Source organism: Carcharodon carcharias, chromosome 5 (genome assembly GCF_017639515.1).
Source record: "Carcharodon carcharias isolate sCarCar2 chromosome 5, sCarCar2.pri, whole genome shotgun sequence".
In the NCBI taxonomy this organism is placed as follows: domain Eukaryota; kingdom Metazoa; phylum Chordata; class Chondrichthyes; order Lamniformes; family Lamnidae; genus Carcharodon; species Carcharodon carcharias.
Genome location: NC_054471.1, coordinates 145,360,997 through 145,381,947, shown reverse-complemented (window position 1 = coordinate 145,381,947; position 20,951 = coordinate 145,360,997). Strand labels below are relative to the sequence as shown.

Sequence of the window (20,951 nt, the reverse complement as noted above, 5' to 3'; positions counted from 1 at the left end):
GTGGGCATGCCAGGAGCAGCACCAGGTATATCTAAAATTGAAGTGTCAACCTTGTGAAGCTACAATACAGGACTACCTGCATGCTAAACAGGATCAGCAGCAAGTGGTAGACAGAGCTAAGCGATTCCATAACCAATGGATCAGACTTAAGCTCTGTGGTCCTGCCACATCCAGTTGTGAATGGTGATAGAAATCAAACAACTCAATGGAGGAGGAGGCTCCACAAATATCCGCATCCTCAATGATGGAGGAGCCCAGCACATCAATGCAAAAGATAAGGCTGAAGCATTAACAACAACCTGACTGGATCATACATTATGGCCTCCTCTGGAAATCACCAGCATCACAGATGCCAGTCTTCAGCCAATTCAATTCACTCCACGTGATATCAAGAAACAGCTGAATGCATTGCATACTACAAAGGCAATGGGCCTGCCTATAGTTCCCTGGTTTGGTTTATCCCTTCCTTCCTTCTTGTATAACAGTACCACATTGGCCGTCCTCCAGTCCTCTGGCACCTCTCCTGTGGCTACAGAATTATTGAAAATTATTGCCAGCATCCCTGCTATCTCCTTCCTTGCCTCACTCAACAGGCTGTGATACATTTCATCTGGATTTGTCTACTTTTAAGCCTGCCAGAATACTTAGAACCTCATCCCTTTCTTTGCTAATTTCTTTAATTATATCACAGAACTTCTGCCTGATTTCCATACCCACTTGTGAACACCAACACAAAGTATTCATTTAGAACCCTACCTACGTCTTCCAGATCCACACAAAAATTACCACTTAATGGGCCCTACTCTTTCCCTCGTAATCCTCTTATTCTAAATGAACTTGTAAAATAACTTTGCATTTTCCTTCATCTTATCTGCTAATGCTTTTTCATTCCCCCTTTTTGCTCTACAAATTTCCTTCTTTGACTCCCCCCTACACAATATACTCCTCCAGGGCTTCCACTGTTTTGAGCCATCAGTATCTGCTATAAGCCTCCCTTTTTCTATTTATCCAATCCTGTATACCCCTCAACATCTAGGGTTCCCTGGATTTGTTTGTCCTGCCCTTTGTCTTTATTGGAATATGTTGGCCCTGTACTCTCCTTATTTCCTTCTTGAATGAGTCACACTGCTCTGACGCAGATTTACCTAAAAGTAGCTGCTCCCAGTCAACTCTGGCCAAATCATATCTGATCTTATTAAAGTCGGCCTTCCTCTGATTTAGAACTCTGATATCTGGCCCATTTTTGCCCTTTACCATAACAACCTTGAATCTAACTGAGTTATGATCACTATCTGTAAAATGCTCCCCTATTGATACCTCTACCACTTGCCTGGCTTCATTCCCTAAAATTAAGTCCAGGACCGCCCACTCTCTTGTAGGACCTTATATGTACTGGTTTAAAAAGCTCTTCTGGATGCGTTTTAAGAATTTCACTCCCTCTAAACCTATCACACTATGACTAACCCAGTTAATGTTGGGGAAGTTGAAATCCCCCACTATTATTTTTATACTTCTCTGAAATTTGCCTATATATCTGCTCATCTATTTCTCCCTGACTGTTTGTGGGCCTATAGTACACTCCCAGCAATGTGATTGCTCCATTTCTGTTTTTAAGTTCTACCCATATGGCTTCGTTTGAGGAGCCTTCTAAGATGTCATCTCTCCTTACTGCTGTAATTGATTCCTTGATCAACATTGCGATATCCCTTCCTCTTTTACCTCCTTCCCTGTCTCACCTGAAGACCCTATATCCTGGAATATTGAGCTGCCAATCCTGCCCCTCTCTCAACCATGTTTCTGTGACAGCAATAACACCATATTTCCTTGTGTTTATTTGTGCCCTCAACTCATCTGCCTTATTCGTCAGACTACTTGCATTAAATAAATACCACCAACCTTCCCAAACTCCCTTGTGGCTTAAAAACAAAAAACTGCAGATGCTGGAAATCCAAAACAAAAATAAAAATACCTGGAAAAACTCAGCAGGTCTGCAGCATCTGCGGAGAGGAACACAGTTAATGTTTCGAGTCCGTATGGCTCTTCAACAGAACTAAGTAAAAATAGAAAAGAGGTATTTTTACTTAGTTCTGTTGAAGAGTCATATGGACTCAAAACGTTAACTGTGTTCCTCTCCGCAGATGCTGCCAGACCTGCTGAGTTTTTCCAGGTATTTTTATTTTTGTTTTCCCTTGTGCCTTAACTGGCCTTTAATTTCTATGCCTTCCAGACTCACTTGCTCTCTCTTCTAATTTTGGCTGTGCATCTCCCCCTGCTGAACCTCCTCTCAGGATCCCACCCCCCTGCCAAGTTAGTTTAAACCCTACCCAACAGCACTAGCAAACCTCCCCACAGGATGTTGGTCCCATTCCGGTTCAGGTGCAACCCGTCCGCCTTGTACAGGTCCCACTGCCCCCAGAAACAATCCCAATGTCCTGGAAATCGAAAGCCCTCCCTCCTGCATCATCTCTGCAGCCACATATTCATCTGGACTAACCTTCTGTTTCTATACTCACTAGCATGTGGCACTGGAAGTAATCCAGAGATTACTACCTTTGAGGTCCTGTTTTTTAATCTGCTTACTAGCTCCCTAAATTCTGCTTGCAGGACCTCATCCCACTTTCTACCTCTGTCATTGTTACCAATATGTACCATGATCTCTGTCTACTTGCCCTCCCCCTTTAGAATGCCCTACAGCCGTTCAGTGACATCCTTGACCCTGGCACCAGGGAGCCAACATTCCATCCTGGAGTCGCATCTACGGCTGCAGAAATGCCTGTCTGTTCCCTTTACAATCGAGTTTCCTACCGCTCTTGCTCTTCCCCTCTTTTTCCTCCCCCCGTGCAGTTGAGCCACTCACAGTGCCATGAGCATGGCTGCACTCCCCAGAGGAACTGTCACACTCACTGTTTTCCAACACAGAGAAACATTTCTCAAGCAAGCTGCACTCTGGGGATTTCCTGACTACCTGCCTGACACCTTTCCTCTGACTGATGGTCACTGATTCCTTCTCTGTCTGCACTTCCGTAAGCTATAGGGTGATCATGTCTAAACACGTGTTATCCACGAAAATATCAGCCTCGCAGATGCACCTCAGTGCCTCCAGCTGCTGCTCAAGCTCTGAAACTTGGAGCTCAAGTAGCTGCAGCTGGTGGCACTTCCTGCACATGTGGTCAGTCAGAGAGCAAGGAGTGTCTAGGACCTCCAACATGTTGCAGGCGGTACATAACATGGGAGGGAGCTGCCTGCCATGCCTCTAGTTGAAAAAAAACCCTTTACTTTAAGTTAAATACAGTAAAAAAAAAGTTAAATTATTTATGTACTTTAAATAAAAACTAGAAATCTTACCTTTCATTAGCTTAATCTATTTTAATCTGGAGAAAAACTGGAGAAAAAACTGGAGAAAAACACTTACCCACTACTCACCAATCAGCTCTCACCTTTGTGCTGATGTCACTTTTTGAAGATTCCCCGCACTCGCGCTGGTTCTGATCTCTCCGCTGCTCTCTAGCACTGTCTTGTGATGTCACTCTTGTTATTTTCAACAAGAACTGACTGGAGGACACTCTTCCCAGATGGTTTCACCATGATGCTGACTGCAGGACACTCTTCTCAGGCTGTTTCACTGCGATGCTGACTGCAGGACACTCCTCCCAGATTATCCTGACTTGGAAATATAACACCGTTCCTTCACTGTCACTGGGTTAAAATCCTGGAACTCCCCCCCTAACAGCGCTGTGGGTGTACCTATGCCACATGGACTGCATTGGTTCAAGAAGGCAGCCCACCACTGCCTTCTCATGTGCATTTAAGAATGGGCAATAAATGCTGGCCTAGCCAGCAACGCTCACATGCCATGAATGAACCTTTTCTTCTCCCAGGGATCAATATTTCTCTTCCTGATATTTACTAATGACCCAGACCTTGGTTTACAGGACATAATTACAAAACATGCGAGTCAGCATAGCGTAGAAATTCAAAAGGTCATAGATAAGCTGGTGGAATTGGTGAACAATTGACAGATGAAATTTAATGTAGAAAAGCGTGCAATGATTCATTTTGGTAGGAAGGACGTAGAAAGACAATATAAAATAAAGGGTACAATTCTAAAGTGAGTGCAGGAGCAGAAGGACCTGGGTGTATGTGAACATGTATCATTGAAAGTGGCAGGACAGGTTAAGTGAGTGATTAATAAAGCATATGGAATTCCGGGCTTTATCAATAGTGGTATAGAATACAACAAGAAAGAAGTTATGTTAAACCTGCGTAAAACACTGGTTCAGCTTCAACTGGAGTATTGCATCCAGGTCTGGGCACCATACTTTAGTTAGGATGTGAAGGCATTAGGGAGGGAGCAGAAAATATTCACAAGAATGGTCTCAGGGATGAGGAACCTCAATTACTTAGAATGATTGGAGAAGTTGGGACTGTTCTTCTTGGAAAATACAAGTCTGATAGGAGATCTAATAGAGGTATTCAAAATTTTGAGGGTCCTGGACAGAGTAGATAGGGCAAAATTGTTTCTATTGATGGAAGGTCCAAGAATGGGAAGGCAAAATTTAGGGTAATTGGCAAAAGAAGCAATGGTGGCATGAGGAAAAACTTAGTGATGTAGCGAGTGGTTAGGGTCCAGAATACACTGCCTAAGAGTGGTGGAGGCAGGTTCAATCAATACATTCAAGAGGGAATTGGATCATTATCTGAAAAACCAAAATTTTTAGGGGTACAAGGAAAAGGCAGGGCAGTGGCACTAGATGACCTGCTCCTTCAGAGGGCCAGTACAAACAAGGTGGGCTGAATGACTTCCTCCATGCTGTAACCATTCTATGATTCTCTGATTCTACTTGAACCTAGCTGTATTATGGAGAGTTAAAAACTGAGAATGTGAGGAAAAACTTTTTTACCCAGAGGATGGTGACGGTCTGGCATGCGCTGCCTGGCAGGGTGGTGGAGGTGGATTGCCTCACATCCTTTAAAAAGTACCTGGATGAGCACTTGGCATGTCATAACATTCAAGGCTATGGGCCAAGCACTGGTAAATGGGATTAGGTAGGTAGGTCAGGTGTTTCTGATGTGTCGTTGTAGACTTGATGGGCCGAAGGGCCTGTTCTACACTGTGTGATTCTGTGATTCTGTGAGAAATTGATAGTGGATCAGGAAGCCAGCTCCAACCCACCCACTTCCAAATTTAACTTCACTGCATCAAGTTGCATGTGAGCGATGCCTTTGAGAGAGGCAGGTTTTCAATTTCATTATGCTCATTGTTCAATTACAGTGACACTAGTCTGACTTTCGCAATTTGAATTTGATCTTTTTGGCTTTTCATGCCTTTGGGAAAGCAAGGTATGAACATAGCAACAATTAAGGGGACTGAAGACATGGCAAGAGAATATTTTTAATTTTAAATCCTGACCCTGAGTTTGAGTCTCTTCCACAAAGGGAAACACCCTTTCAGCATCCACCTTGCCAAATCCCCTCAGGATCTTATATGTTTCAATAAGATTACCTTCCTGTCTTCTAAACTCCAATGGATACAGGCCTAGCCTGTCCAACCTCTCCTCGTAAGATAAGCGTCCCCTCAACCCAGGTATCAGTTGAATGAACCTTCTCTGAACTGCTTCTAACACATTTATATTATTTCTTAAATAAGGAGGCCAAAACTGTACACAGTACTCCAGATGTGGTCTCACCAATGCCCAATACAATTCTAGCAAAACATCCTTACTTGTATATTCCATTCCCCTTGCAATAAACACATTCAATTTGCCTTCCTAGTCACTTGCTGTACCTACCTATCAACTTTTTGTGATTCATGTATCAGGCAACCCAGATTCTTCTGTACCACGGAGTTCTGCAATCTCTCTCTATTTAAATAGTGTATTGTTTTTCTATTCTTTCTGCCAAAGTAAACCAGTTCACATTTTTCCACATTATACTCCATCTGCCAATTTTTTTGCCCACACAAGTAACCTATCTATATCCCTTTGCACCTTCTTATGTCCTCTTCACAACTTACTTTCCTACCTATCTTTGTGTCATCAGCAAATTTAATATCAATACACTTGGCCCCTTCATCCAAGTCATTGTTGTAAGTTGTAAATAGTTGAGGCCCCAGCACTGATCGCTGTGACACTCCAGTCGTCACATCTTGCCAACCCAAAAATGACCCATTTATGCCTGTTAGTTAGCTAATCCTCTATCCATGCTTATATGTTACCCCCTACACCATGAGCTCTTACTTTGCAGAGTAACCTTTAATGTGGCACTTTGTCAATTTTTAAAATTCATTCACAGGATATGGACTTCACTGGCTGGGTCAACATTAATTGCCCATCCCTGGTTGCCCTTGAGAAGGTGGTCGTGAGTTGCTTTCTTAAACCGCTGCAGTTCATGTGGTGTAGGTACACCCACAATGCTATTCGGAAGGGATTTCCAGGATTTTGACCCTGCAACAGTGAAGGAACGGCAATGTATTTCCAAGCCAGGATGGGTGAGTGACTTGAAAATGCTTTTCAGAATGCCTTCTGAAAATCCAAGTACAGCACTCTGCTTGTTACTTCTTCAATGAACTCCAATAAATTAGTCAAACATGATTTCACTTTCATAAAACCATGTTGACTCTGCCTGTTTGAGATTTTCTATGTACCCTTCTATAACCTCCTTAATAATAGATTCTAGTATTTTCTCCCAGATAGATGTTAGACCATCTGGCCTAGAGTTTCCTGCTTTCTGTCACATTCCTTTCTGGGATAGAGGGGTCATATTCATTATTTCCCAACCTGATGAGACCTTTCCACAGTCTAGGAAATTTTGGAAAATTAAAAAAAATGCATCCACTATTTCAACAGACACTTTCATTTAAAACCCTAGGATGAAATGCATCCGGACCTGGTGCTTATCAGCGTTTAGTTTTAATAATTTTCTCTGTACCCTTTCCCTGGTGACTGTAATTGTTTGAAGTTCCTCCCTCTTTTTTACCTCCTGATTCATAATTATTTATAAGTATACCCCGCTTTCTGATTGGCTCTAGAATGGTGCTGCTCTAAGAACCTGTCCCAAAAACACTCTGGGCAGAATTTTCTGCTTGTCGGGCAGGCAGAGCTGAAGCAGCCGCGGGCGGGCAGGGACCCAATCAACACCCGCCAATTAAGGCTCACCCAGCATTTCTGACTTCCGTGTATAATGGGAGTGTGCGGGTTGTGGCAAGCGTGCACAGACCACCAGGTCCAATGGCGATCCGGCAGTCTGCTTAAAGGAAGGCCTGGCATCCTCCTGTAGGCTGCTCACAATGATGGCCACATTCGGGTCAGACCGCAGGGGGTCGGCTGAACAGGGAATGCTGGAGGGAAGGGCAGAGGAGCAGGGCAGGCTGCAAGGTCTGCCACAGGAGCAGGGCAGACTGCAGGAGGCCAATGTGACCCTCGCTTTTCTGATGACTGCCGTCCTGCCTTCCTCGAGGAGGTGGCAGCATGGCGGGAGGTGTTGATCCCCCAGGATGGGAGGAGAAGGCCCCCCGACATGACCAAACATGCCTGGGAGGAGGTGGTGAGCTCCCGTAACGTGCTGTGGCGCACCTGGATCCAGTGCCGTAAGCGCTTCAACAATTTGTTGCGCTCTGGCAGGGTGAGTACCATGTTCACAATGGGCATTTAGCCCAACAGGTAGCCTTAGTTTTTGAGGGCCTCCCCCCCCCATCAAGTCTTACTATTGTGACTGCATTGAATCATGTTGGGAATTTCTCGGACACTGGGTGGGCAAGCAGATAGTGTCCATGCTAAAGTCAGCCTGAGTGGTTCATGAGGAGATGAGTTCTCCCCCACACCATGCGTTGCTCTTAGTCACACATGACTAGTCTGGGGGCAGCCTGCAGGAGGTGCAGCTAGGCGCATACTCAGAACTCCAGCACATGTCCTATTCACAGTGATGAGATTGTGGAAGGGCAGCCTCAAGGTGTCATGGCCAAGAGCCATCTGCTGCCCTTGATGCTGCATGTAGTTGTGCCTCCTTGCTATGCGAGCTAAGACCGTGTGTTTCCTAAAGTGATGGATGCAGAATGTGTCTAAGGGGCCATTGTGGGACAGTTGGGAGCAGGCGTACTATCTTTGTGTGACTGATCAACAATAATGGGGAGAGGAGGCACTGGAGGCCTGATATGGGCCACTGTGGTTGGGGTGCGGCGTGCGTGTGCAGAGTCCATGTGTGAGTAGCAGCAATGAATGGTCTTCTCTGTTTTTCAGGAGAAGAATGCTCACAAAGCATGTGAGCTTTTGCTTACTGGAGGCGACCAGGCTCAACTCATGATTTTAAGCCGTTTCGAGCAGGAGGCCCTGGAGCTTGAGTGACACCATGCGCCCAGGTCAACTGGTGTCGGTGAGGCTGGGGTGGAACGGCCAGGTATTTGAGGACAACAGTGACATCTGCTCTGTCCTCCCACCATCCATAGCACTGATGATTGTTTGATTTGTTATTGTTGCAACACTGCTCATTCATAGACTGATAGAGTCAGAGCTGTGGGTCATAGACAAAGGTCCCTCGGACCATCGAAGATGCACGTGTCAAGCACCTTCCAAAGTTGCCTTATCCCATTTCCAACCACTATCCCCATGGCCTTGTGTGCCATGGCATCACAACTGCACATCCAAATACTTATTACATGTTAGGAGGGTTTCTGCGTCCACCACCCTTTCAGCCAGTGCGTCCCACGTAACTGTGTGCAAAAGTTGCTCATCACATCAACTGTCAACCTCATGCCCCTTACCGTAAATCTATGCCACCAGGTTACTCATCCCTCCGCCAAGCGGAAAAGTTCCTTTCTGTCAGCCCTATCTATGCCCCTCATAATGTTATAAACATCAATAATATCACTCCTCAATCTCCTCTGCTCCAGGGGAAATAACCCCAGTCTATGCTATGTCTCCTCATAAGTTAAACTCTCCAGCCCAGCTAGCAACCTGATCAACAACTTCTTCACTCTCTCCACTCCAATCACATCCCTCCCGTGAAGCACATATCACAACTGCATGCAGAACTATAGGTGTGGCCTAGGCAGCGTTTTCTGCACTTGCAACATGACCTCCCTGTTCCTATATTCTATTCCTCAGCTAATAAAGACAAGTATGGCATTTACCTTCTTAAATGCCTTATGTACCTGTCCCACTAACTTAACGGGCCTGTCGACATGCCCAGCAAGGTCCGTACTTTCCACAGTCCTACCATTCCTCGTGTATTCCCGTACCTTGTTTCTCCTGCCCAAGTGCATCACCTCACACTTATCCATGTAACATTCCATTTGGCATTCCTTAGGCCACCTGACCAGCCTGTCTGTATCTGCCTGTAATGTATCCTCCTGACTATTTGCTACCCCACCAGTATTCGTCTCCATCTCTACGCATGCAGGACAAGAGGGCACACAACAAGAGGGAGAGTCACAGACTGATGGAGCAATTGCCTGAAATCAAGGCCCTCAAGAGCATTGAAAACAGAGCCATCCAGCTGGCCAGTGATGATCTGGACCATTCCTGTGCTGACGGTTTTGGCGGCGCTGCTCTACCAAGTGAGGATCCAGCAGTGCAACATCCATCAGACAACCATGACGTGAGTGATGTGTCCTCTTTCACAGGCTACTGCTATGCATTATTTAACTCCCCTTGCTTACTCTGGCACATCTGGGAAACAGCCGACGGAGTCCATGACCGAGGACCTCCAATCAAGCCGCAAAGAAACCTTTAAAGAGGAATCAGGAGGCAGCCTCCCTGAAGTTCCATCACAGCGCTCACCCAAAACCTCCACTAGCACAGAGACACACACCTCGTGTGACCTTGCTTTAGCGTACCACTGGGACCCCAATCTGGTGAGCACATCTGATCATGAGTCATTAAACGAATTTTGAAGCTTTGGTGGACTTATTGCTTTTGAATTCAGGGTACACATCTCGAAATAAATACAAATTGCAAAATCATTGTGATAGCATGATCAAGTTTCCCTCGTGGATTTGATCTGCGTGCCATACATCATCTGTCACGTCATAACATTAGACTTCAATGTAGGGGACATGATTGTCCCCTACTGTCTGATCCATAGCAGGAGGAGGCAAAGACTTCTCAGATGTCCAGCACTTGGAAGACTGCTGGAGGCCAGAAATTTGCTTAGTCCGAGTCAGATGACGAGCCTCTGGACTCGGTCATGTCACAGTTGCTGGGGCTGTAAAGGCAAGCTCGGGAACATCAGGAAGGGATGTCCGCTGCACTCCTCAGATTGCAAGACACGATGGAGGAGTCTGTCCGCCTTCAGGATGAGGGGGTAGCACTGGTATGCCAACGCACCGAAGTCAACACAGGTAGGGTGTCAGCTGCCATGGAGACCTTTGTCCAGGACGTCGTTCCTATGCTGCTACGCGGGCTCAACGCCATTGTACAGCCTTCCAGGGGCTGCCTGGACCATTTTTAAACCCACCTCCAAGTTGGCACTGGACCCAGCGGCCAACGGGCACCCACCCCCGCCCGCCCCTTACCAACCAGTGAGGAGCCGCGTTTTATGCTGGGCAGGCCTTAATTGGCCTGATAATGTGAAATTGCAGTCAGGCGCCGATCGCAGGTACAAGCTGTTTCCCAGCCTTTCCCGGCCTTCCTACTGTGCCTGCCTGATGACCTCAAAATTCAAGGCATAGACATATTTATTCCACAAAACAGGTCATTTGGCCCATTGTGCCCATTTCAGTCAAAAAAAAAAGTCTGATTCTACCTTCCAGTTTTAGGCCTATGGCCCTGAATATCACCTCAAATGTATATCTAGTTTTTTTTTTAAATGTGAAGGGTTTCTGCCCCTACTACATTCTGTCAGTGGATTCTAGACACCTACTATCCTCTGGGTGAAAAAGTTTCTCCTCAACTCCCCTCTAATCCTTTTACTAATTATTTTAAGTTTCTGCTCTGTGTTCCCTCTATTCCTCCATACTTCTTAGAATCTTACCACTTATTTTGTCTTCCTTTGCCTTGTTTGTCTGCCCCAAATGCATCACTACATATTTCTCTGGCCTGAACTCCATTTGGCGCCTTTCTGCTCCCTGACCAGTCAATAGCTTACTTCCAAAAACCAGCCACGCGACAAAATTTTATATAATCTCTAAACATTACTATCATGTCCCCTACATTTAAGTCTAATGTTATGATGTGACAGATGATGTATGCCACGCAGATCAAATCCACGAGGGAAACTTGATCATGCTATCACAACGGTTTTGCAATTTGTATTTATTTTGAGATGTGTACCCAGAATTCAAAAGCAATAAGTCCACCAAAGCTTCAAAATTCGTTTAATAAGCTAAAGTAAACATATATTAACAAAATAAAAGATTTGAGGCACATACATGTGCCTACAAATTATTACTGTAATGACTCCTAAAACCTCTAATTAATCTGCCTTCCAGTTACACACTCATTAAGGCAATGGTAAAAAAATAGATTTTAAACAGATTCCAGCAAGTTACCACAATACCTTTGTGTTGGACCCAGTGCCCTTGGTCTGTTGGGGCTAAAGGATCCAGGTAGCACACTTTTTTCAGGATGACCAAGTTGGTACCAAGACAGAGAAGATCTGTACACTGTTCTTAGAAGAAACACATTGTTTATTTACAAAAGGAACTCAGCAGCTACACCCGAGTGCTTACAACTCAAAACTCTGTATTCACTCTTCAGACTCTAACTCAACACTACTCTACAGAGATAGCATGCGTTACTCTGCTATGGGGTATCAAGGTCATATGATCTTACATTACAACATTTGTCTTAAAAGGTATATTACACATCAGACTACTATATCCCTCCCCTCTTACTCGGAGATATATTTTACAATTTTTTTGAAAATATCAAATTATTCACACATCAATAATTTACAAAGTTAGTCTTTCTGGGTGTTTTCTTACGCATGTAGAACATCTCAGCTCTACAGCTTTTGATGTTTGATCCGGAACCACCCTCACTGTAGTCGACTGAGCATCTGGTTCTTCAGTAGGTAGTTGCAAATCTTTTTCCTCGACTCTTTCAGGTACAGTTGGCCCTTCAGGTACTCAGGTACTGTATTCGGTTGAGTTTATTCAACAGGAAATGTTGATTCAGTCAAACACTGGTGGAATCATTTCTGGGTATTTTGCTTCTCCTCTTCTTATATGATCTACATGCCTCCGTGTGACTCAATCTTCCACTTTCAAGTGGCAGGAAAGAGCACTGCACTTATTTCACCAAGCATGTTGATCCTTCTCTAAAATTTTTCACAAATACTTTCTCTCCTACATTAAATGTTCTGTCCCGACTGTGACAATCATGTCCAATTTTCCGACTTCCCTGCGTTCTTTCCACATTCCCCTCCAAGTTTGGCACAATGAGGCTCAATCACAATTAGAGACAGCACTTCATCAACAATTCTGCAGGCGTAACACCTGTTGTCGTATGAGGGTGGCTTTATAATGGAAAATAAAATGTGCTAATTTAGTCGATATAGAATCTCCAGGCAATTTCTGCATACCAGGTTTGAACGTCTGAACTGCTTTCTTGGCCAATCCATTTGAAGAAGGGTGGCATGGCGAGGTTGTGACATGAATAATACTGTTGAGGCTAATAAATTGGTTAAATTCAGCACTCGTGAATACTGTTCCATTGTCTGATACGAGCACTTCAGGTAGTCCGTTGATTGTGAAACTTTATCGTAGCTTGTGTATTGTAGTGGAAGATGTCGGCAACCTCACTTCATATATGTCCATCCATCTTGAATGGGCATTGATGATAAGTAGAAACATTGTTCCCATAAAAGGTCTCACCACATAGTCGATGTGCACGTGCAACCATGGCCTCCATGGCCACTCCCAGGGTGTAACAGATCTATTGCAGCTAATTTTATTACTTGCTGACACTGCATACAACTTCTCAGTAAGATTTCTATTTCTCCATCCATTCCAGGCCACCATATATAACTAAGTGCTATTGCCTTCATTTTGGAAATTCCAGGATGCGCACTGAGAAGTTCAGATAACAATGGCTTTCGTCCTTTTGGAGGAACAATCATTCGTGTTCCCCATAATATGATACTTCTTGGCTGTTTATTTTATATCTTCTCTGGAAATACGTTTTCATTTCATCAGATTCTTGTTTTTATGACCAACCAACTTGATTTCTCACTTTGGATAAGACTGGGTCTCAATTTTTCTTTAATCTGTCTGGCACATATTGGTGATGAGTCCAGGAAGTTCAATAACAAAATGAATTCTTGAGGAATTGGAACATCCTCATCTTTTATTTGCATGGGCAAACAACTGAGTGCATCTGCATTTGCAATTTGACTTCTGGGTCTATGAATGAAAGTATACTCATGCGCTGCCAAGATCAATGCCCATCTTTGTATTCTTGCTGAGGCTATAGCGGTTACAGCCTTGTCTTCACCAAATAATCCTAATAATGGCTTGTGGTCTGATATGGTAGTCAAATGACAACTGTGTACATATTGGTGAAAGTTCTTAATACTGAAAATGATTGATAGGCCTTCTTTTTCAATTTGAGATTGGGCTTTCTCTGCAGTATTGAGTGTTCTCAATACATATCCTATAAGTTGTTCTGATTCATCATCCATTCGATGGGAAAGCATGGCTCCCGCTCCACAGGGAGATGGGTTACATGTTACATATCAGCTCCTTTTTGGTCAAAATGTACTAGAAGTGTAGATGATTGTAACAGCTGTTTTACTTTTGTGAAAGCTTCTTCCTTTGGTGTTTGTCATGTCCATCGCTGATTTTTCTTGAGCAAGTAATACAGTGGTGTCAACAAATTAGGGAAGAAGCATCCACAGTAATTGATCACCCCTAAGAATGATTTCAGTTCGGATGTATTCTTTGGCACTGAGGTTTCTTTAGCAGCTTTCACTTTTTCTTGAACTGGACGTAAGCCTTGTGAATCTACCTTGTGACCTAGGCAAGTTACCTCTTTAACCTGGAATGTGCATTTTTCTTTTTTCAACCGCACTCCATTTGCAAAAAAAAATTCCGAAACTTCTTCCAAGTTCATCAAATGTTTCCATTCAGTGAGTCCAATCTCAAACATCATCCAAATAAACCACAACATGGGGCAGTCCCTGAAGTAAACTTTCCATGGTTCTTTGGAATATGGCACAAGCTGAAGGTGTGCCAAAAGGTAAATGGGTGCATTGGTACAACCCTTTGTGTGTATTTATGGTGACAAACTTCTGGGAGACCTTCTCTATTTCCAATTGCTGATAGGCATGACTTATATCTAACTTCATGTAGGTAGTTCCACCTGCCAGTTTAGCGTATAGGTCTTCAATTTTTGGTATGGGGTGGCTGTCCAATTTTGCCACTTTATTGACTGTTAATTTGTAGTCCCCACAAATTCGAATGCTGCCCGTTCTGAAAACTGCACTGGTTGTATCACTCCCAGTTTTCCTAATCTGTCCAATTCAGCATTTATGTTTTCCCACATTGCATAAGGTACTAGTCTTGGCTTCATGACTCTTGGTGTTGCCTCTGGATCTACATGAATATTTGCTTGTAGTCCGTCAATCTTTCCAAGTTCATCCTTGAAAATTGAGGCATATTTTTGTAGCAGCTCTGAAAGCCCATTAGTTCTCAGTTGGAAAATTTCAGTCTGTTCCAATTTAATTTATTTCAGCCAGTTTCGTCCGAGGAGACTAGGGGCGGAATTTTCCGTGCCCGCTGGTGGCAGGCGTGATAGGTGGCATGAGCGGGCAATATGGTGTGATCAGTTTCACAATGGTGGGAAGGCAAGTCGTGATTGTCCGCTAAGCCCACCAAAGGTGGGCCATGTTTCCCGCCATTGGTCGTCGGGAACCTCATTGTAATACATCAGCATATCATTATCAGGCCACCCCACCAGGATCTTGCACCCCGACTGGATCATCCGTTCACATTGGCGGAAAAGCACGCTGACGTGTTTCACAACAGTACAGAGGCAACGTGCACTTGGCACTTTGGGTGAACTAGAGGTGCGTGCACAGCATCATTCTGCAGAGCTCACCAGGGTCGCCTGTTTCTTTGCAGGCTTCAGGGGCTCCGAGGGGTCGGAGTTAAGTGTCGCCCTGCCCAACTGGTGGTGGGGGGGGAGGGGGGTGATCAGGGGGCAAGTGCACTGGTGGTTAAGAGAAAGCCTGTCTTAGGCAACTGGTGGCAGTAGTGGAGGAGCAAGGGCAGCCCTGCCATTAAATATAGCGCACAAGCATTAGGGGTGGGGCGGTAGGGTGGGCGAGGGCATTCGGGAAACTTGTAGGAAGTGACCATTCCTCTGCACCTGAGACAGTTCAGGTGCACGCCGAGCTTATCGGTGCACTCAAGCAATGCAGAAGCATCAAAGTGCAACCAAGTTCCCCCCTCCCCACCACAGACTGCACATTCATGAGTGGATGTCTTTAGTGGACTGCAGAGCAGTTGGGCTGAACACATTGTATAATGTCCTCGCTAAAGCTGGCCATGTAGCAGTCACTGCTGGAGGCGCTCACAGCCCCTTGCAACGTCAGCACCCCGGTTTGGACTATTGTCCCTCATGGTTCAAACTAACAGGGTAGCCATGTAGTGCACTAATCTCTGGCCATCTAAGTCGCTCAAGAGACATATCGCTGAACCTGGGGGCTGCAGCCTTCTTCAGTTTCAGGGCCATGTCTTCTGTGCAGCAGTGATGAGCTGGAAGCACTGAGATGTGTTTTTGCAGCTGGGCTTTAAACACGGTGCCCGATGTGATGCAGTGGCAGGGTGATGGCAGGCGGGCAAATGAGAGCCCGCCCGCCATGAAAACGGCGTGTTTCCTGGGACTACATAAATAATGAGGCAGATTTGGGATGATACGGCGCAAAAACCCACCATCACAGCCGGCGAGTAAAACCCACACACTACTGCACTTAGTGCAAATTTGGGAAAATTCCCTCACCTGCTACTACCATTAAGGGTAATTTCACTGTTTGACCTCCGTAGTGTACTGTGACATTACATATGCCCTTGAATTTTATGTCTTCTCCCATGTAAGGTTTCAATTTGGCATCACTTTCTTCCAAATTTAGTTTACATTCTCCATGATTCAGGTATCTAAAAGTATGCTCACCTATCACTGGAGTGGCTGCTCCACTGTCCACCTCCGTTCTGATAGGCCTCTCATTCACTCTCATGGTTACATAGATAGTTCTGTTCTTCCTACCTTTATATAAAAATAAATATCTGAATCTATTACTTCAGGCTTTTCAATGCTGTTAATCTCATTGGGTTTTTGCTTTAGTCTGAAAGTCTGGCTGATTCTATCTTTACAATGTCTCATGAGGTGTCCATTTTGAAGACAGAAAAAAACATTAGATTTTTTTTAAACTGTGATTCATTACAAGGTTTTCTGCTTCCACCTCTGTTACCATGATGCCATGTTTTTGCTGCTAAGTTATCTCTTTTAATTTGTCTGCTAGTGGTGGCTGCTTCCCACTTCGGAGTAAAGCTTTGCCTTTCGTGCTCTTTTTGGCTGAGGTTCCCCACTCAACATGGAGGACAGCACCATTTTAAGCTCACTGTATGGCTTTAGATTCTTGCACTGCACCTTCCATTGCCAGAGCGATTTCCAATGTCTTCTGAAAATCTAAATTTGTTTCAGACAGTAATCTCTCCTGAATCACATCTTTATTTATGCTGTATACCAAACAATCTCTAAGCATATCATTGATAGATATACCAAACTCACAATATTCAGTTAATTGTTCTGGATTGCCACATAACAAACAACTGTCTCCCCCGTGGCTCTATTTCTTGAGTTAAATTTAAACCGTTGCATCATCACCAACGGATTAGGCTGGTAATGACTCTTTACGAGGTTCACTAAGTCATCAAAACTTTTCGAACCTGGGGCACTGGGTACCAACAAATTTTGAATTAATCCGTATGTCCAACTCCCACATGTGGACAAAATGATCGTGCACTTTTTCTCCTCCCCCACAATGTCATTCGCCTGGAAAAAGAGTGCAAATTAGCTGCTGCATTTCCTACATTACAACATGGACTACACTTTGAAAATTACTTCACTGGGTGTAAAGCACTTTGTAGCATCTGGCAATTGTGAATAGAGCCTTATAAATACAAATTGTTATGGTTTTGGTAAAGTAACCAGTAACTTTTAAAAAGAAATGCGAATTCTCAGTTATTAACCAAAAGAACCACACCACAGGATTTCACATTTTAAACACAAACTTTGACTGTACAAGAGTTAAACAAAGCAAGCACAACTAACTCAACAATACTAAACAAAAAAACTGCGGATGCTGGAAATCCAAAACAAAAACAGAATTACCTGGAAAAACTCAGCAGGTCTGGCAGCATCGGCGGAGAAGAAAAGAGTTGACTTTTCGAGTCCTCATGACCCTTCGACAGAACTTGAGTTCGAGTCCAGGAAAGAGCTGAAATATAAGCTGGTTTAAGGTGTGTGTGTGTGGGGGGCGGAGAGATAGAGAGACAGAGAGGTGGAGGGGGTTGGTGTGGTTGTAGGGACAAACAAGCAGTGATAGAAGCAGATCATCAAAAGATGTCAACGACAATAGTACAATAGAACACATAGGTGTTAAAGTTGGTGATATTATCTAAACAAATGTGCTAATTAAGAATGGATGGTAGGGCACTCAAGGTATAGCTCTAGTGGGTTTTTTTTTTATATAATGGAAATAGGTGGGAAAAGGAAAATCTTTATAATTTATTGGGAAAAAAAAGAAGGGGGAAACAGAAAGGGGGTGGGGATGGGGGAGGGAGCTCACGACCTAAAGTTGTTGAATTCAATATTCAGTCCGGAAGGCTGTAAAGTCCCTAGTCGGAAGATGAGGTGTTGTTCCTCCAGTTTGCGTTGGGCTTCACTGGAACAATGCAGCAAGCCAAGGACAGACATGTGGGCAAGAGAGCAGGGTGGAGTGTTAAAATGGCAAGCGACAGGGAGGTTTGGGTCATTCTTGCGGACAGACCGCAGGTGTTCTGCAAAGCGGTCGCCCAGTTTACGTTTGGTCTCTCCAATGTAGAGGAGACCACATTGGGAGCAACGAATGCAGTAGACTAAGTTGGGGGAAATGCAAGTGAAATGCTGCTTCACTTGAAAGGAGTGTTTGGGTCCTTGGACGGTGAGGAGAGAGGAAGTGAAGGGGCAGGTGTTGCATCTTTTGCGTGGGCATGGGGTTGTGCCATACGAGGGGGTTGAGGAGTAGGGGGTGATGGAGGAGTGGACCAGGGTGTCCCGGAGGGAGCGATCCCTATGGAATGCCGATAAGGGGGGTGAAGGGAAGATGTGTTTGGTGGTGGCATCATGCTGGAGTTGGCGGAAATGGCGGAGGATGATCCTTTGAATGCGGAGGCTGGTGGGGTGATAAGTGAGGACAAGGGGGACCCTATCATGTTTCTGGGAGGGAGGAGAAGGAGCGAGGGCGGATGCGCGGGAGATGGGCCGGACACGGTTGAGGGCCCTGTCAACGACCGTGGGTGGAAAACCTCGGTTAAGGAAGAAGGAGGACATGTCAGAGGAACTGTTTTTGAATGTAGCATCATCAGAACAGATGCGACGGAGGCGAAGGAACTGAGAGAATGGGATGGAGTCCTTACAGGAAGTGAGGTGTGAGGAGCTGTAGTCGAGATAGCTGTGGGAGTCGGTGGGTTTGTAATGGATATTGGTGGACAGTCTATCACCAGAGATTGAGACAGAGAGGTCAAGGAAGGGAAGGGAAGTGTCAGAGATGGACCACGTGAAAATGATGGAGGGGTGGAGATTGGAAGCAAAATTAATAAATTTTTCCAAGTCCTGACGAGAGCACGAAGCGGCACCGAAATAATCATTGATGTACCGGAGAAAGAGTTGTGGAAGGGGGCCGGAGTAGGACTGCAACAAGGAATGTTCCACATACCCCATAAAGAGACAGGCATAGCTGGGGCCCATGCGGGTACCCATAGCCACACCTTTTATTTGGAGGAAGTGAGAGGAGTTGAAGGAGAAATTGTTCAGCGTGAGAACAAGTTCAGCCAGACGGAGGAGAGTAGTGGTGGATGGGGATTGTTCGGGCCTCTGTTCGAGGAAGAAGCTGAGGGCCCTCAGACCATCCTGGTGGGGGATGGAGGTGTAGAGGGATTGGACGTCCATGGTGAAGAGGAAGCGGTTGGGGCCAGGGAACTGGAAATTGTTGATGTGACGTAAGGTGTCAGAGGAATCACGGATGTAGGTGGGAAGGGACTGGACAAGGGGAGAGAGCTTGCTCCTGCCCCACAGAACTCATTTCTCGTTATCTTGACTCCCTTCTCTCTCCCCTTGTCCGCATTCAAAGGATCATCCTCCGCCATTTCCGCCAACTCCAGCATGATGCCACTACCAAACACATCTTCCCTTCACCCCCTTATCGGCATTCCGTAAGGATCGCTCCCTCCGGGACACCCTGGTCCACTCCTCCATCACCCCCTACTCCTCAACCCCCTCCTATGGCACAACCCCATGCCCACGCAAAAGATGCAACACCTGCCCCTTCACTTCCTCTCTCCTCACCGTCCAAGGACCCAAACACTCCTTTCAAGTGAAGCAGCATTTCACTTGCATTTCCCCCAACTTAGTCTACTGCATTCGTTGCTCCCAATGTGGTCTCCTCTACATTGGAGAGACCAAACGTAAACTGGGCGACCGCTTTGCAGAACACCTGCGGTCTGTCCGCAAGAATGACCCAAACCTCCCTGTCGCTTGCCATTTTAACACTCCACCCTGCTCTCTTGCCCACATGTCTGTCCTTGGCTTGCTGCATTGTTCCAGTGAAGCCCAACGCAAACTGGAGGAACAACACCTCATCTTCCGACTAGGGACTTTACAGCCTTCCGGACTGAATATTGAATTCAACAACTTTAGGTCGTGAGCTCCCTCCCCCATCCCCACCCCCTTTCTGTTTCCCCCTTCTTTTTTTTCCCAATAAATTATAAAGATTTTCCTTTTCCCACCTATTTCCATTATATAAAAAAAAAACCACTAGAGCTATACCTTGAGTGCCCTACCATCCATTCTTAATTAGCACATTTGTTTAGATAATATCACCAACTTTAACACCTATGTGTTCTATTGTACTATTGTCGTTGATATCTTTTGATGATCTGCTTCTATCACTGCTTGTTTGTCCCTACAACCACACCAACCCCCTCCACCTCTCTGTCTCTCTATCTCTCCGCCCCCCCCACACACACACCTTAAACCAGCTTATATTTCAGCTCTTTCCTGGACTCGAACTCAAGTTCTGTCGAAGGGTCATGAGGACTCGAAAAGTCAACTCTTTTCTTCTCCGCCGATGCTGCCAGACCTGCTGAGTTTTTCCAGGTAATTCTGTTTTTGTTTTTAACTCAACAATACTTTTGCTATGAACCCGAAACTCTCAACAGAATGTAAACATTATACTTTAAATCCTGTTTTACTTTTACTTCCACTCGAGAGTTCCCCTATGTTTTACAGGATCTTGACGGTTCACTCACTTTTCTTGGGACCAAAACAAGGTACAGTGCACATCTCTGGAATTCATTTTGATTCTACCTACTGTTTCAGCTATGCTCTGTTATATGAGGTTTCTTGGGGTCCTTCATAACAAAAGGCAGGGTTTTTACTTGGTCAGGTGGGTGCGGCGGGCAGGCCTGGGAGCAGTTGTGAAGCTGATTGGACTCTGACCATGATTTCATGCTGGCTGGCCAATTAATGGTTAGCCAGCATGAATTGCACGCTGCAATGCTGAGCGCTGCCAGGGTGGGGATGGGAGGAGGGCGAGCACAGTAGTTTGCACATGCCTGCAGGTGCGTGCACAGAAAGCTCCCTGAAGGTGTAGAGCTGCCTCAGGGGGCTGAAGAAATTTAAAAACACAAATAAAGAAATTTAAAAATGTTAAAAACATATCTCCTAATGCCACTCTGTCACTTGAGTTTTAAAAGT

General features: G+C 45.1%; 1 protein-coding gene across 2 annotated transcripts in view; it reads right to left on the bottom strand.

Annotated features, from left to right (window-relative positions):
• The window catches only part of LOC121277638 (4-galactosyl-N-acetylglucosaminide 3-alpha-L-fucosyltransferase 9-like), a 143,981-nt gene extending 123,414 nt beyond the window's left edge, over positions 1–20,567 (bottom strand). For both annotated transcript variants that reach the window (XM_041187224.1, XM_041187223.1), the window contains exon 1: positions 20,504–20,567. The gene's annotated coding sequence lies outside the window, so the exon portion shown is untranslated. The remainder of the gene's footprint in view (positions 1–20,503) is intronic.
• Between the last annotated feature and the right edge of the window lie 384 nt (positions 20,568–20,951).